This window comes from Aythya fuligula, chromosome 1, assembly GCF_009819795.1.
Source record: "Aythya fuligula isolate bAytFul2 chromosome 1, bAytFul2.pri, whole genome shotgun sequence".
Taxonomy (NCBI): Eukaryota; Metazoa; Chordata; class Aves; order Anseriformes; family Anatidae; genus Aythya; species Aythya fuligula.
Window position 1 is genome coordinate 29239659 of NC_045559.1, and position 18710 is coordinate 29258368.

Here is an 18710-nt window from a genome sequence, read left to right on the forward strand (position 1 = left end):
TCAGTTAAACTAAAATTTCAACCCTTATTGTATTGTGTTATTTTGACCCCGCATTATAACATTGCAAAAGCAGGTCCTGCGTATTTTAATTTTATCAAATAATGTATATGCTCTAGATCAACAGCACATTGCCTCAGGAAGTGAAGTGGTGTGATTTGCAGGAGGTTAGACTAGATTATGTTAGTAATGTCATGTCATTTTGAAAATGCATTAGTACTGTTGTAAGACTATCACCCATTTCCATGCAGAAATAGCTCAGGTCTATAAGGCAATGTTATCTTATAACATTACAATGCAAAAATGCAAAACATGTCCATACCACTTCAAACTTCCCCTCAGGTCTGAAAATGGTCTACTTTCATTTGGCATGGAGTCAAAAGGCAGGAAAACATCTGTACCTGTTGTATATCCTACAGTTATGATCCACTGATGTGTACCTTTGTTGGGTCCTTGGTGCAGGTTGTGTCCACTGTCCTCTTGAATGCTTAGATTTCCTTCTGAGGAAGCCCAGACAAGTAGTTGGGCAATGTCAGCAAATTATGTGGATTAGGTTATTGAGTATCCAGGATATTTGCTTTTCCCAATGGAAATAAAAGCAGAGAAATGAATATGCTTGAGAAGGTCTAGTCTCTTAAGAGTAAGTCCCAAATGTATTCCACTGTTTTGGATCCTGGGCATTTTAAACATGGATGTTATGTTGTAGGTTCATCTATCTTTATTTCCCCCCTGAATATTTCAATCTCTGTTACTACTCACTTGCCTTCACTCACGAAGTGCTAATAGAGCACATGAACATTCTGTTGGATTTAGTGTTTTAATTGCTACTGTGATCTGAGCTGGGTTACCTAATTCAGTAACAGAAACATCTCTACTGGAGCTGAATCTATTTGGCTAAAGTGGCTTTTTGGAGAATTGATCTGAAGGGTAACTTTCCCTGAAATACTGTGAGATCTGTGGTTGTAAAAATAGCCATATTGCTATTTAGTTTTCACCACTTGATAACCTAAATAAATAAATAATTAATCAGCTGTTTTTATAAAACTAGACTGTGTCCTATAATATTTTTATATTCTCTCTATCAAGGAGAGGAGTTCTTTTTTCTTTCTGTAGGAAAAGTGTAGGAAAAATCCTGTAATCAATGGTCCAAGATAGCCTGAAAAATTAAAAAATGATAATGAAGGACAATTCAAAGAAGACGTGATACAAGTAATGCATAAATTTTTCAGAGTTTGTCTAGGGAAGGCCCTGAATTGCCTTATCAAACTACGAAGTTAACAATGGTTTGAGCAGGATGATCTCCACAGGGCCTTAGCACTGAAAATCATTCTATGATTCATTGACAGTAAATTTAGGTAAAAGGAACAAATGTTTCTTTTCTTTTTTCTTTTTTTCCTTTTTTTTTTTTATTATTATTTTTTTTTACTTGGTAACATTTGTTTTAGTGATATAATTAAAATATTTATAGTGCACTTAATTTAACCGTGTAAAAGCCTATAATAAAAGCATGCGATTCACAAAAAGTTTTCAGGAAATGAAGCTAAGCAAACATCTAACACAGGTGAAATTTAATAAGCATCTAGGAAGGATTTATCTCATATTTTGGCTTAATCAAAATGTGACAGCTGTAAACCGGGGTCACCTTTTTGCTTCCTGTAATTGATTAGGCAGTTTAACAATAACATACGTTGTGAAAGCAAGTAGATTGTTTTCTCACAGGAATTTCACACATGATTTATTTCCTTCTTCAAATGCTTTTTCTCATTTAGCTGTTCTATAAAATAAAAGAGAGGTATACATCATTTGCAGTTCTAAAATTTATTGTTCTAATCATGACACTGGTATATGACATACTGTATCTTATTTTGTATTATAAATTGCTGTGGCAGAATTGAACAATAGTGATGGGCTTAGTTTATGATCAGAGTACTGATTTGGTGTTACTTACTGCTGCAGAATAGTTTCAGTCATAATTCCTTGTTTCTTAGTCAAAAACGTTTCCTTTGATGCTCCAAGTCCCTTTTCTTCATTAGGAAAAAAAAAACAGTTATTTGAATATCTGTAGTTGTAGCCAGAGCAGATAAACAAAGATTTGTCTTTTTGCCAGATGTAGCTGGCAGGCCAGCAGGAATTGTATGAGTATGCACATTTCAAATAATAAAACATTATGAAAAATTGAGTATTATGAGATCATTACAAATCACAAAAAATGGAGTTATGCAGATTATAATCTTCTAGAAGAGACAGAGTAGATCTAAATTATGACATTATTTGAGAAAAATAACAGACCATATCCCCTTGTAAGGCTAAGTGACACCTTAAGTATTCCTCAGTAAATGTGACAGACTCCATTAAAATTGTCTGATTGCTATTGATTTTGTGCAGATGGTATTCAGATACCATGGTAGTAATTCAAAGGTAAGACTGGAGAGATGAGATTAATGAAAGAGTAAGAATGAAGGGTCCTTTTTACTATCACAATATAGTAAATTAATATATTGTTCTAAGATTTGGGCTGTTTAGGAATGGTGCTATTGAAGAGGAGATGAATTTCACATGTAATATTGAATGATTCAAATGAGTTAATATGATGGAAGACTGAAGAACTCCAGAAAAAAGCCAAGGTGAACAGGTAGTCTAATAGGATATAAAGCTCATCAGTAACAGATGAACAGAAGTAGTAAGCTGGGATGCCCTAAGAATTCCTAACCAAATTAAACTTACTATGACTACAGAAAGATGGAATGATGAATACATGGAGAGATTTTATTGAGAAGAGAGGGTTTAAAAACTACAACTATGTCATTTGGTCGACTGATGAATAAATGTTCTCCAGAGAAGTGTAAAAATGAAAAATACAAGGAAAGCAATTGAATCGTGCTTATTACTGTTTCTGGAATCACAAGAATAAAGATACCTTTAAGGAATTCAAAAGCCACAAAATTATAAACACATTAGGGTTTAATTTTTCCTTTCCTGTCATGTGGGCATGTGGATACAGAACAAAAGGCATCATTGTAATGAGGAGAATTATTCAGATATAAAATAACATCTCCTCACTTGTGGTTCCTGCCTTCTTTTCCAGGTTGAATTGCAGTAAGTGCAGATATGTTGGCAGTGATAAAGTAAGGGGCCTTTAACAGATACATTACACCTGTGAAGCTCCCTGGTCAGGTTGAAGCTGCAAGCTGCATCTGACTCCATAAGTACTTGCACACACACAGAGAGAACTAATAAAAATATATTTGATGGGGTATAAATGGTAATCATCAGACGAAAGCGAGAATAAATTAGATGTATATTGTTTGGTAAATATGGGTGTGTTTCCCCAGTGCATCGGCTATGTAATGCATGTGCTATGAATTAGAATCTGCTATATATATTTAGAAACTGTTTGAATGGTTTTCTTTAACTGAGTCATTTAAACTAAAAGGTACGTTCTTCTTAGCAGGAAATTCACATTAATTTCCCTTGTTATACAAAAGATTGTACTGGTTTCATGGTAAGAATAGCGTGTATGGTGATTAAGCAACAGCATAGTCATTTTCTGAATATAAATAAAATAAATACTAAAAAAATTCAAAGGGCTGGTTGAGGCCCATCCTCAGCAACAAACAAACATTCTCATCTGTTTGTGTCATCTTGATGGTAATACATACTGTTGTTTTTTTTTCCAATACTGTTCTCCTGAACCTCTGTTGTACTCTGTTGTATTATGCTGCCATTGCATGTCACTAAATCAGAACATACACACACACACACAAAAAAAAAAATTAGGGAGATTTATAAAATTTTGTTGGCCTTGAACTTCTCTCTCTCCAGGATAATGTCTGCTTCTGGCTTAAGTTAATTTTGATTCCAAGCCTGAAAAAGTTTCACGAAATTGCTTCTTCTGTGGATTTCATTTTTTAATGTGTCTGTTATTTAGTTTTATATTGATAGCTAAACTTACATCACTGTATTCATACCTTTTTGAAGTTAATTTTACTGAAATAATTTCCAAAGACTAGTTCAATGTTTGTAGCATCCTTTTCAGTGCTAGAGAAGGTAAGAGTTGTGTGGAGCATTCCATTTTAGATTAGTAATTCAGGCAGTTGTTGTTAGCCATGTTGTTAGCCATTGCCTTTTCAAACTCTCTGATCTTGAAAAAAAAATAATCTCCATCCTCTAATGTAATTATAGTTGATTCTTTTCTAATACTGACATTCTTTCTTTTCTGCTTTTTGTCCTTTACTTATACGGAAATTTTATGTCATCATGTGATATTGATATCTAGGAAAAAAAAAAAAGAAAGATGTTTCATGGCAGCTTAACTGACTGTAAATATAAGAGCTATTTTTGCTGCAATGTTCGTGTTGAATCTAACAATACATGTGAAATAAGTAATTGCATATTAGCTAGATGTTTTTCCAAGTTGCATGTAGTTTATAAGAAGCTTTCATCTAAAGCAAATCAGGTTTTGTATGTGTATGAAATACAGTAGTTCTTGTTATTTTGTTTAGGAATGAAAAAGGTGTTCAGTAAGCTTTTAACTTGATAGACATAAATTTGTGCATTTTTTTGTGCAGGATGAGGGAGCTGGCACTTTCATTTTTGATGTATATATTTTTTTAACTTTACTTTGGAAAATAATTTAATTTCCTGGTGTTCAAGGTTGTGTATCCACTGATCACAGTCCTGTTTTCTGAATTTCTTATCAAAATTAGAGATGGAATGTTTAATTTTACTTCTGTATTACAGTGTTGTAAAATGCACCTGCTTACATGGTAAAATAGTGAAATGCCAGAAATCATGAAGTTATTAGCGATGTTTTGGGACTAGTGCTGGAAAGACAGTTTGAACAGACTCCGATTCTTTTGAACACTTGGGTATCTCATACTGAATATAGTGGTGGTCTACTCTGAACAGAAGGTGATAGGGCAAATGATCTGATGACCACTGCACTCTGGGACCGAGTCTATAGGCACTTATGTTCTTAAGTATGTGCTAAATTTTATGCTTGAATCTAGCCTTAAAGTCAATGATTGCAAGACTAGAAAATTATGAACATGTCCTTATATGAATATTAATGATATAATGGTAATCTCAATGCTGTTTTTTGTTGTTTTTTAAGGTGGTAATTAACCTTGTAATTTCTGCCATTTGTAGTAGTTGCTGGCTATTGTAAGTAATAATAATGTTTTCTAGAGGACATATGCATTTATAATTTATTTTTTTAATGTAATATGTAGGCTTGAGATTATGAATGACTCATTCTATGACTGTGAAATTACTGGGAACTCTCTCTTTTCTAAATAAAAGGAAGAAAGCAAGGGTATATGAGCATTCAAGTGGCTCATAAAATTTTTTGTGGAGAATCATTCACTGTAACATCTTGAGACAATTACAAAATGAGATTTGAAGTACACAAAATTTGAATAAGCAGTAGAAAATGTGAATCTTTTTGTCCTTCTTTTAACTAGATACAGTAAATTGTGTTGTGCACAAGGGAAAAATATCCATGCACTTTATGTGGCAATCATTTATACTGAGTGGATATGAACAGTCATTCAGAGAACAATTGATTTTGCAGTATCCTAGACTGGGTTGGAGACTTGTGCATTCATTGCACTATATGCTACTAAAATTTATATATAAAGTTCACATTAAAGTGGCTGTCTTAGTAGGAAAATAATTTAAAATTGAAACTTGCCTATCTTAGCTGCAGAAGAGGATGTTTTATCAGCATTTACAAATCAATTAAGTCTGAAATCTTTATTAAGTGAAGAAAACAAAATATTAGAAATCACTAAATATGTTGCTACACCACAATTGAATAACTTATTGAGAAGTATGGAAAATTTTAAGAACTTTGAGTAATGAAAAGAGACACTCTTTTTTATAGATAATATTTTGGAGATAATTTCAAAGTCTCAATCTTTCAAAGTAGTAAAAAGGACAAAAAAAATGGAGCAGTGGTGGCTTTGCCATTGAGGTGAAATTGGAAACAAGGAAAGATGTTAAGGTAATGAGGCAGTTAAATGTATGATTAGTGTGAAGTTACATTAAATAAGGTGCATTTGCTGGTCTGACTAGCATGTAGCAGGAAGAAGTTGAAGCTGCAAAAAGAATTTCCCTGTTGTGTACATACCTGATACTTTAGTTTGACATTACAAAGTAGATTTTAGACAGGACTACACAAGTAGAAAATTTTGAACAAACATGAACTTAAATATAAAAGCGATTCCACTGTTATTAGCTTGACAAAAGAGAGGAATTATTGGTGCTGCTGCAACATGATTGACTTATTAATGTGAAGAACAAGGATTAATAGAGGTCTGTATGACTCAAGACTTTAAGAAACGGGTGTTTTAAATAAACTTGATTCCCTGCTTCTAATATTTTCCATTGGCTGGGAGCTTCTGAGGGAAGTGAAAAGGAAATACTGGGGACAGGGATAAAGGTGAAGAGTGTTTGTAACTGTGTTAAAGTTTGGCAAGTGCTTAGGAGAGAATGCCAAGATCACAGGTATCAGTCAGAACACAGGAGTAAGAACAACTAGGCAAACAAACTAAATCAATTATTTGTGAGAAAAGTGCACTGAACTCAAGTTGATGTCATTAATTATTGCTTGAAATGAAAGGGCACATTAATATCAAAGGTAAAATGAAAGCAGTTGCTGTTTCTGAATGTTATCTCACCAAAGGTGGAATGACTAATGAAGGTGCAGCTCTTCTAGGTACGTTCCTCAGGACACAAGAAGATTTTGACCCTGGCTGGTGCTGTCAGTTTGAATGGTTAGTTGTTAGGACCTCAAAGGTAGAAGCAAAGGTTGCTCTCTTTAGTAGCAAGCAGTTCTTTTGCCTGTGGACAAAAAAGCAAATGGTTTCAATGGTATAGTGTGTTTGAAGTTTGAGAGAAAAGCAGGCAGAGTGTTTGTCAGCATACATCAGAACCAATAATCCTACCCCTGATCAATTCTGATAGCCTGTGGTGATGATGTTGCAGTGAGAGCTTACTTTGTGTTGTAAAGGTGAAAGAAAATGTGAAACCGTTTGGACAAGTTTTACAGTGAAATATTTTAAACTAGAAACTGTTGTTTTTAAACTAGAAAAGCACATATATATAAACTGTGAGATTAATGCAGTCAATCATCTGACATTATTGCTTACGATAAATATAGATAGGGCAATCTTACAAACTGTGTTAGAGGCATCGGATCCTATGAACTTAAAGACTCAAGGTTCTTTGTGGTCTGCTGGAGCCATCTTTGGTGTGTTGTAAGACCTGGAGATGCCTCATGTCCTGTGGCAATAAATGTGAGTTTGCTGCAGTTCTGTGTCCCGAGGTTCAGCCAGTGAGGAGGCTGAACACGCATTCCCCATAGGCAGATGCACATGCTGTGCAGTACACACGTGGCCAGCCACACAGATCATCACAGACATGAAACAGCATCTTTACCATCGGCAAGCTAAGCATATAAACATGAACAGCGCGAATCATCTGGTCCTGTTCCCCCTTGTCTAACTGATTAAGGAATGAAGTTTCCTAGTGCTCCCATCCAAAACCATGCACAACACATCACGGTTCTCTGAATAGCTGGTTTCAGACATTCATTCAATCTACCCCAAAGTTGTGGCCCAGACCCCAGTTTCTTAGAGTTATTGCCACCCAGCCCTATGAGCCCCCCGAGACCTGCAGACCCCCTTGAGCAATTGGCACTGGGACCTCTTGTCCCACAGAGGTTCCAGAACAGCTGGATGTTCTCTAGGACATACACGCACATGGACTGGAAAGCATACTTGCACAGAAAACAGTTAGGGCTAGAGTTTAATGAGACAGGATGGATGGCAGTGATCAGGTACAACACTTGGCCTGACAAAGTGTACTGACCAGACACTGGCTTACGGATGAGTGGCCCCTTTTGTGCCTTTTTTTCCCCTAGGTTTTCCTTACTGATTCCCACCAAATAAACCTTGATTCTTTCTTCCTGCTTTTCCTTTTACTACTTAAAACTTCCTATGCAATTACACAATCCCCAAATTCTTTTTCCTCTGTCTCCCAGATCAAATTTTAACTCCTTTTTGGGCAGTAATCCCCTTTAGATTACATAGTATTTGGGGACAGTTTCTTCCACTGGGTCACCTTGGTGGCTTTCACACCAGGGTTCACATTAGGGTTCTTCCACTTATCATTATTCCTCTGATCCCCAACTGTTCTTTGTGTTTAATTTGCTAAGGCTTTACTCAGGTAATGTAACATAGTGTAGCATCCGTTTTAGGATGTTGGCCCCATTAAAATTCTAACAAAAAATTCACCAAACATTTGAGAAAGTTGACCCTTAAGTTAAAAATGAAAAATGTTTGTGAATCCTCTGTATATATGAAAAAAAAAGTCTCTATAGATGCATAAGGCTTTAAAAATATCACACATCTCTTTAGCATGTTGTTAAACATTATTAGAACTCACTGGCACATTGGAAGGAAGTTTTGAGTACTAAATCCAGAAATGCAAAAACTGCTCAGATGAATTCATGAGGGAAGAGTCCGTGAAAGGCTTTTAAACGTGAGGATGCATGAAGGTTCCCCTGTGCAAGGAAGTTTCCAAGGTCCGGGAATGCAAAGAGATGGTAAGGTACTGTGGAAAATCATCCTGTTCCTATGCTCTTCATTAGGCATTTTCTGTTGAACATTGTCGGAGATGGGATACCAAGCAAAGCAAACTTGTGATTTAAATTGTATTCCTGTGTATATACCAGAATGTTAGTTGGTTGCTTAATAATAAGAACATAATGCATGTTTAGTTTAGATTACCAGATTATTTTTTTTCTGAAGTATTCCCACTAGCCAGTGATATTGTCTCACATCCATATTTAAGCTCTGCTTATTATTGTTTTTTTCCTTTGTGACCGAATGTCTTGATTTCTGCTGCATTTTCCATGTGTATTTCTAATAATCTTCCTGAAGGGATAGATGTCTCCATTTTTTAATTTTCTATTTCGTTTTTCTTCTTCTTTTTTATTTTTTTTCTGAAGAAGTTAATTTTAATTTTTTTTTTCATGTTGATGAATTTATTTTATTTTTTTTGTATTCCAGAAAAATGGATGCTAGTTATAGCTAGTTACTCATGTCTGGGTTAGGAAAAAAAAAAAGAAGCTGGAAACATTCTTAAATTTAGTTGCACAGTCTGTTGCTCTACATTTATGCAAAATCATGCCATTTGGACATTTAGAAGTAACATCATCATGAAAATAGTAGATTACACATGTAAGAAATTCCTAAGAATTTGTTCCCAAAATAAGTAGATTAAGTATCTTTATTTTAAAGTATGATCACATATTGAACTGGTATGGAAATGTCTTTCTGCATTATGAATGCAGTTTTAAAATTTAGGGATTCAAAAGACCTAATGATCTACCCAAACTAGAGCTCCTTTGTGAGACCGCAGCTATTCTGAAACCTTTTTAAATGATAACTTTAAAAGGAGTAAGACCATATTCCTGATCAAAACTTTGGAGTCATTTCAGCTAAAATATTTCTGCTTCTCTAAACAGTTTACATTTTGTATATAATCTCTGGGGATATAGTTCCTCTTCAAAATTATTCAGATTGAAGAGAGGTCATCTAGTTCAAACTCCAGGTCAAAACAGGGTCAACTGTGAATCAGATCACATTGCTTGTGATTTTTCCCAGTTGGGTCCTGAAAACCTCCAAAACCAGAAATTTAATAACATTGCTGGGCAACTTGTTCCCAAGATTATTTTCCTCATAATTAATTCTTTTTCCTATATCTGGATGAGACTTCCCTCTCCCCTCCTTTCACTTCATGGATGTTGTCACTCATTCTCCTGCTGTGCACCTCAGTAATGTGCCTGTCTCTGTCTTCTTAGTACCTCTTACATACAGGAAGGATGCTACTTACTCCACCCAGTCCTTTTTTCTTCTGGGCTGAACAATCCCAGCTCCCTCAGCCTTCCCTCTCAGGGCAAGTGCTCCAGGCCCCAACAGCTTGGTAGTCTCTTGCTGGACTTGTTCCACTTGAGCAATGTCTTTACTGTGTGTGGGAACCCAGAATTGAATGCAACATTACAGACATGGTTTAGCAAGTGGTCAGTAAAGAAGAATAATCATTTTCTTCGTCTACTAGCTACATTCATGTTAATACGATCCAGTATACTGTTAGCTTATGTCACTACCAGGGATGTTTAGCCAACTGTCTTTAGGACCTCTGGGTCTGTTTCAGCAGAGCTGCTCCACATTGAGCCAGTCCCAGGGTTTTACTTCAGGAGTTAATCTGTCCGAGGTGCAGGACTTGATATGTGTCCTTGGATTTCATGAGCTCTTGTTGTCCTAATTGTCCATCCTGTCTTGGTCCCTCTAAATGGCAGCTCTGTCCCCAGACATATTGACTGCATCCTTCACTTCAGTGTTGTGACACTTGAAAATGATTTTGTCTCCTCATCTAGGTCGTTGATAAAGCTGCTATGCAGGGTAAGTCAGACTGATTATATTCAAATGTACTTGGACTCAAGCTGGTGAAAGCCTCGAAAGTGCTACACCGCACTTTGTGGACTTACTCATTTAGATCTCTCCAAACTGCATCTGCAGAGCATCTTTAATTGTAGATATATGTCCTCAAAGACTGAAAGGTTCAGCTCTGGGTTTACATATGGACACCTAGTCACCTAGTTAGCTTATTGAGTCTTACTTTCAAGTTTTCATGGAGTTTTCAGTTAGTTTATTCCAGACTTTTAATCCTTTTTAAAAATGGATTTTAAGAATTACTTTTTTTTTTGTAATCTTTGAAGTTTTTCATGTCGAATTCTGTCTACCTCTTGCTTCAGTGAGTATTTTCATATATAACTTAAATATATTAGCTTAACTTATGTAACTTAATATTTAGTTGTGATTGCCTTCCATCTTTCCTCTTCTTAATTTTAAGGGATTTTTGTTTTCTTTGTTCTCCCCTCTCCTCCTCCTCTTCCCACTATTTTCTCTTGAAGCTTTTAGTCTGTGTGACAATGATTGGCTTTTTTTTTTTTTTTTTTTTTTTTTTTGTGGAATACCTTTGCTTTGGATATAACTTAGAAAAAACTTGAATACATTCCAATGTCTTTTGTTATTGCCTTTAAACTGATTTGTTGAGTTAATCCTTTAGAATTAATTATTTTTAAAGAGTTTTGAGGCTTCATAAAAGCAACAATAAGAATAGCTGTGGCTCCGGTAATGTTTAGGAAATCACAAACCTTAATTTGTTAATAGTGGCATTAAAATTGATATTGTTAAGTGGTTTCTGGACCTTGAGCTCTTAATTAGAGGCAGTAATGTTTCCTTCCCTTTGAGATTTCTTTATGAAAATATTTTGCCTAACACAGGGTTATCAGCTTTCAATTGTCTCCTGGATGAAATATCCCAGATGACACTACCTGTTGTAGCTGCTTTCCTCATTCTAGGTATAATTTCCAAACATGCTTTTCTTCATTATTTAAGCCTTTATTCCTTTTTACATTCTAATAAATATTAAGTATTTCAAATAATATTATGTATTGATTATTTTACAATTAGTACTGTATTTTTTTTTGTTGGCACTTGGCTTATTTTTACTAATGAGGTACAGAAATTATAATTTATCTCCTAAACATGTTTATTTCCCAACATTTCAGAAGAATCTTGTGACTTTCTTCTTTACTAAATATTTTGTCCCAACCAAAGCATACTCCTGTTGTCTTGTATTTCTTCCCCATTCTTGTTCATTCTTCTTCATTACAAACTTCTGTATTTATATATTAAATAGTATCTTCAAGGTCACTTGTTTCATTTAACTGCTCCTTTGTCTCTTTATCATTAGTCTTTCTCTGGTTTTGATAATCCCATCACTTCTTCTTGTCCAAAATTTGCTTCCAGCTACTGATTCATCTCTTGCCTAAATCTAATTCTTGCTAAATTAAATTTGATTCCAGAATGGGCTGTTAAACCTGTGTCATAGCTCCTTCCTCTTCAACAGTCTTTGCCATACCTCTACCCTAGGTTTCTTCTTTAACATCATTAAAACTACTTGTGAAAACTCAGTCATTCATTTTTCTAGTATTTATTGATCTTGTGCTATTGCCAACTTGATCTTTTATCAGTTTTGTCCTTTTTGGCCACACTTTTCCATCTCCTTCCTAATTTGTTCTAAAATATTTCTATCATCCTGTTACCATTTATTTATTTATTTTTTTACTACTGACTTACATACATTCGAGTATCTACAGCTTCTTATTTTTTTGTCATCTTCATTTATAATATTTGCATTTGATTTGTTAGCCCCTTCTGTTTTGTTGTTTTTTGTTGCACTTGATTTGTTTTTTATTTGTTGCACTTGATTTGTTATGATGAGATTTGTAGTCTATTTTTAGTTTTTTAAACTTTTTTTTTCCCTTAGACTTTCATTTTTTGAATTGTTATGAGGTAGTTTCCACACTTGATAAAAGTAAGCCCCACTCACTGGAAAGTACATCAAGTGCAGTGGAATATTAGTTTTGGAAAGGGAAAAATAGAATTCAGTGCAAGAACATTTAGCAAAAGAGGAGATGGTGACAGTGGGAGAGTGATGTTGTATGACAGGGAACTTTCATGTGTAAGATAATTGGAGCAAAATTTAATTTTCAGATGAAGGAGACAAAAGGAGGAGGAAGACAAAGCCTAAGAAATCCTGTAGGAAGATAATTGATTGTTAGAGATGAATAGTAGGAGCGGGCTCTTGCAAACTTTTTGGTCAGGAAAAGTAAGAATTTGAGGAAACGTGGATTCTAATCTTACAATGGGATCGTTAGAGTATAATTTAAAATATTGTATGGCACATGAATTTTGTTTGTAATTAGTTAATATCTGAATACAAAGAACATTCCTTTGCTGGTACACACAATACTAGACTATCTATTATTTCTTCAATATATATTTAATTATTTAATCCTGAAACAGATGCTCTCCACAAAATATTCTATTCAAAGTATTTTAAATAAGTAATATCATTCTTTTCCCATTTTGTCATAATTAAAAAGCTATTGTAATGTTTTCAATTAAATGAATGATGTACGTTGCTTTCATACTGTCTTCAGTAGAGCCATACTTTGGCATAATGTCTTTATTTTTATATGCTCATAAATTGTAATATGCTTTTGAAAGTCTGGATGAATAATAAGATTGTTTTCTTTGTGTTTTTTTTTTTTTTTTTTTTTTTTTTTTCTTTCTAATAAGCCAGACAGCATACGAGCTAGAAAAAAATTAAAATTCCTCTAGCACTAGCAGACATCCTCCATTTTAATCAGGTTTTTGAAGACTAAGGGAGAGACTGAACTTTAGTTAACATAATGTTAGGGGTTAAGAAGGGTTAACTGTTCAAGAAGGTAGGGGAACAGAACAGCAAAAATTCCAGCATTACAAATCTTAAAATTTAACCAAACTCTCCACTGTTCCCTGGCAGGCTGTGAACATTGCTGTGATTGTGGTTCATATGTCTTGTTTATTGATAGAAGCAATTTTTCTCTGGCTACACTTGAAATTTGCACTTAAATCCACAGAACAATTCAGCTTTTTTTTTTTTTTTTTTTTTTTTCATATAATCATGCAGAAATAATAACAAATAGCTTAGAGAAGGATACATGGGAAACGTTTCATAGGAGCATGAGAAAAAGATGTTAATGAAGTAGAATGTAGTTAGAAAGGACCATGCTCATGCTGCTGTGATTTTGTATAAGGACAAAAAGTTTAGATTAATGCTAAGTGAATGTAAGAAATATGGAAAGTGAGAGAGAGATTGAAATTTCAAGAAGGGCGGAAAAGAAAGTAGTTTTGAATTGGATCTCTAACATGCTGAAAGTCAACGGTGATTTGGACATACACTCACATATGTCAGAAATGTTCAAATTCATAACATGAATACACATTTGTAAGTGTTGTGAGGATGGACACTGCTATTCTGAAGCTCAAACTAACAGTCTGGAAGTCATGGAGATACAATTCATACTAGCTGGAGGATTGAATCTTCATGTGGCTTTAGAAGAAATGGAATTGATGTGGTTGTGTTCATGTGTTATATTACTTTAGGTAAAGTTGTGCAAGCATGTATTTTAGGAGAAGAAAACATGGTATCACATTTGGGAATATATTATGTGGCACATGAATATTCAGTGTAGCACTGGGCTAAAAATGGGCATACACTTCTCATAAATAACTGCAGAGCATTTATGAACTAAGTTGCATAAGGCTAACACTTAAGGTCAGTAAACACTTCAATTTTTTGCAAAGCACAGAAACACTACCGAGTTGGTAAAATGCATATGACTGTGTTTTAGCATGATGATTCAAAGTCATATAAATGGATTCATAGAACTTTTTTTTTTTTTCCTCAGAAGCTGTCATAGTATTACTGTTTACACAATAGTCTAACTAAGCAAAAACGCATTTTTTAAGACAGCTACCCAAATAATATATATTTACCTATACAATTTTATAGTAAATGTTAAGGTAAGATTACATTAACCTGAGGAAATTGAATTGATAATGTTTGATTTCATTTAATCCTTTTATTACCTAGTATGTAAAGAAAGACATATCTGATTGCCTGTAGTTTAATGATCATGGTTGCTTTATCATATTGAAATGAACTTTGAAGTTATTTTTTATTTTGTGTAATTATTAGACACTTTGCACTTAATTTAAAAGTGATAATTCTAACTCTGTAGGCCTTTTCTTATAGCTTCAGTTTAAATGTTAGAATATTGTAAATATAAAACATATAGAATAAATGAATTTCCTCAAATGATTGAATGTCCCATAAAATCATCCCATCTTTATGTCTTTTAGATATACTCAGCAGTCATCAGAGTGAAAAATCCATTGCTATTCTACTTATTTTAAAATGACCATATTCCCTTTTCTCTGATAAGGTTCTGAAGCACAACTAAGGAAAGCTGTTAAGATTTATTTATTTATTTATTTATTTATTTATTTATTTATTTATTTTGTTTTGTTTCCTAGTTATTTGGTTTATTTGGTTAGCTTGAAAAGCAGCATACTGTTGATGCACACCTCATTTTGGGCATGCTTCAATCCTCTTTTTTTCTTTTTCCTGTTACAGAGATAACCTCATTTGTTTCTCTTTCAAGATGTACTGATGCAGATGATGTAGTTGCTAGCCTTAAAAAGATGAATAAGGTAATTTTTGCATAGTTGTGATGCCACTAGAAACTGCATTTAGTGAGTTTAGTCCTTGAGAAATAATATATAGAGAGACTCACTTTTGTGTCTTGATTTCTTCCTTGTCTTTTGCTTTCCTATTGATAGAAGAGACTCGTACTGCCCTACTTGTCCTTGTTCTGGCAGCTAGCTCTCAGGTCATCCCATATGATGGAGAGTGAAATATGTACATGCTTCTGGAGGAGTTCAGTTCTTGCTTTTTCATCTGTAACAACGGGCATTAATACGTTAAATTAAAATTAATAAGATCAGCCATTAATACCTTGTTATTAATGTGGGACTGCTTAAATTTGTTTCCTTCTCTGTGTGAACCTGAGAGCTGTCTCTTCGTCTTCCAACAATTTTTGTCTGATTAAATCCAGTCTGTTCAAGGACTGGCAAGGCGATATGCCAAATGTCATGGAGAAGCCTATTGTTGCATTGGTCTTGGGAAATCTAAGTGTAAATCTGCATGGTATATGGAGATTAAAAAAAAAAACGTTGGGGTGAACTGTCAAAAGGAGTCAACCAGTGTATTTTATGATAATGACTTGGAAAGTAGCTTTGTGTCGTGTGTGGACATTTTGAAGCAGTAAGTAGTATCTAGGGCAAGAGTTATTGCCTTCTTTCACCCTTAATTCAGCACTGAGCTACGGAAGACTATCTCCTGTAGGTACAGCTGTCCTCAGCATTTCTGTTTTCCCTTGAGTTCTAGCCAGGAAGCACGAGTCGTGAATTCAGAGTAGTGCTTAGAACTCAATAATCTGTAGATCTTGGTAGTGTGTTTAAACTGGTAATTTAATGGGAAGGAAAAATGTGATTATTTGTGATAGCTGTTCTAAGAAGGTGTTTCTGTATGGACGTATCTTTCCATGTACTTTCATTCATTTCTGTTTTAGTCGAGAATTTCCGCTTCAGGAAATCCTGTTAGATGATAGAGGTGTTATGTGACTATATACTATATACTTTGAGTGGGTGGGAGAAAATCACTGAATTCAATTTAAGGGGGGAGAAGTTCCAAATTTCCAAATTCCCATCTATCATTAGAAGGTATATTTTGTACATATGGATGTAAATGATCTTGGATCAAAAAACTACGATTATTATATCTTGTTCTTTTGACCATTTATTCTAAATTTCTCTTCGCACCTGAATACATCCAGCATATAGCTTTGTGATTCCCAAAAGCATCATGGCTATTTGGAGCACAGCATGAAATTGTCATCAACATGAATAAGGAACAATAGCTACATAAGGATAAGGCAGATGGAGTAGTTTTCCACTCTTCTAAACTGTAATGTTAAAAAGAACATCATCTATTTTAGGATCAGGAATAGGCCATCTGCCCAAATTGCCTGCCCTTTCAGCTTTACCTTACTCCCACATTACTGTCATTATTTTCATCTGAATGTCATTACATTTTTATGCTGTATTTCCCTGAAAGATACTTCATGTCATTAGCTGATTTGTTTTACACCAGGGTTTTCTTTCAAGAATTCCAGGTCTTTCTTTAATATTTGTATTTTGCTATTCAAGTGTTTTGCTTCCTAATATGATGTTTGCTTGATATTAAGCATTATTAAGTCAGACAACATCTGTCCTTACTGGCAGTCTTGGAAATGATGTGACAGCCTGGCAACAATAGTAGCAGGAAATAAGCAAAGGACTAACAGGGATCATGAAAGGCAGAGGAGGCAGCAAGGCCAAGAAAAGAACTTTGGGCCAAAAGGGTGTAAAAATAATTGAAGCTGAGAGAAAAAAAAAAAAACCAAAAAAAAACAAAAAAAAACACTTGAACAAGTGAACGAGATAAGTAAAAAAACGTTTTTTTAGCAGCCATAGGAATTTTATTTGTAGTTTTCATCTGTCTCTGAAGGGAAAAATGATTCAGTTGCTTTGAAGACTATTGATTTACAGACTTGAATGTCTTTGAGGGTTGAGCAATAGAAAGAATTAAACATTTTCCAATGGAACTTTTTAAAATCTGAAACTGTTGGTTCAAAGAATATCAATTGTTCTGCAAGAATGTCAACACTTCATATCTGCATTTCTTTTCATGTTTTTTATTAAGCCATGTTATGTAAATACCCACCTTTGATCTGTTACAATAATTTGGCAAATGAGAATGGAAAGCTTTCTTTCTAAATTTCTAAAGAAATCCTAATATACATTTTAATGTTCCAAGTACAGTGGACATTTTTTTTTTTTTTTTTTCCTCCCCAAATAAATTGAAATACATTCCTATCTGAGTCAAGGAAACGTAATTTAGGGAACTAAATTGCTATCCCAATTGGGTGCTGAAAGTAAGAGTTTCACTTATGGTAAATAGAAATGAGCTCCACTGACTGTAGAATCACAATTTAGATAAAATTTTCTTTGTGTACGTGATTGTTCTGAGTGTTCATTCATTGTTCATTCATAGTTATGTAGTTATGTTACAAACTAGAGCTGTTTTGTTTGTTTGTTTGGTTGGTTGGTTGGTTGGTTTGTTTCTTTGCTTCTTTTGGTGCTCTGGGATACTATAGATCCTAGTACATACAAGGTTGACAAGACCTATGAAAGATAGGAAGATAGGTGTTCTTTGGAACAGCAACTGAGTGTCAGAAGGGATGCATCCAAAAGCTTTCAAAATGAAAGCTTTTTTTTTTTTTTTGTGTTTTGTTATACCTTTGTCCTCAGTGTTAAACCTAATGTCATCAATTAGGTTTAGCAGGTACAGGAGTTCACAGGTTATCCGAATAGTTGTAAACAAATAATAAATTGTTTATCTATCTGTAAAGATAGACTTCGATATTCTTTTCTTGGCATTAATTAAATATATAAACTACTTTGTATTCAATTTTTGTGGTTGTAATTCTAGAAATGGAAGTTAAACAGTTGTAGTTTATGTTTTGTTCATATTTGGTAGCTCTGACAATTGATCGTAATTTCTTAAGCAGACAAGGACAAAAGTAATTTTTTTGTTTGTTTTTTTGTTTTGGGGTGAGTGGTTGGGAGGGGGAACAGTTGAGGTTAATGGTTACTTGCAGTATTTCTTTTACAGTTTTTTGAAGATCAGTCTACTTCATAAATATATATATATAATTTGAAATTGTGAAGAATTCAATGTAACTGCAGCTTTATATCTTTCTAAGAATATCATAGCTAAGCAGGTAGGCAAGCCAATGCATGTCTGTGCACTGCTACTCTCACTACAGAAATTAAATACTACTTAATATAAACACAACAATAAGAAGAAGTGTTTCAATGTGTGTATACAGTATAGTTAGTCTCTTTTTATAGGGTCAGTTTTCATTATTCGTTACTACTTCTACTGTATGCTTATGCTATTTACAAATAATGTCTGTAACTTTTGCCTCAGAATACTGAATCATGGACAGAATTTAGTCTGATACAATATATTACTTTTTCACTGACCTGTGATTTAAACATGTAAGAGGATTCAACTCCTTCAGAACTTCTATTGAATTTGCAATGAATAGGTCAGTTCTCAGTTTGACAGCACAGTTCTCATGA

At 34.2% G+C, this 18710-nt stretch overlaps 1 protein-coding gene across 3 annotated transcripts in view; it reads left to right on the forward strand.

Moving 5' to 3' along the window:
• The window catches only part of IMMP2L (inner mitochondrial membrane peptidase subunit 2), a 454134-nt gene that overhangs the window by 166585 nt on the left and 268839 nt on the right, over window positions 1-18710 (forward strand). The gene's annotated exons all lie outside the window — the stretch shown is intronic.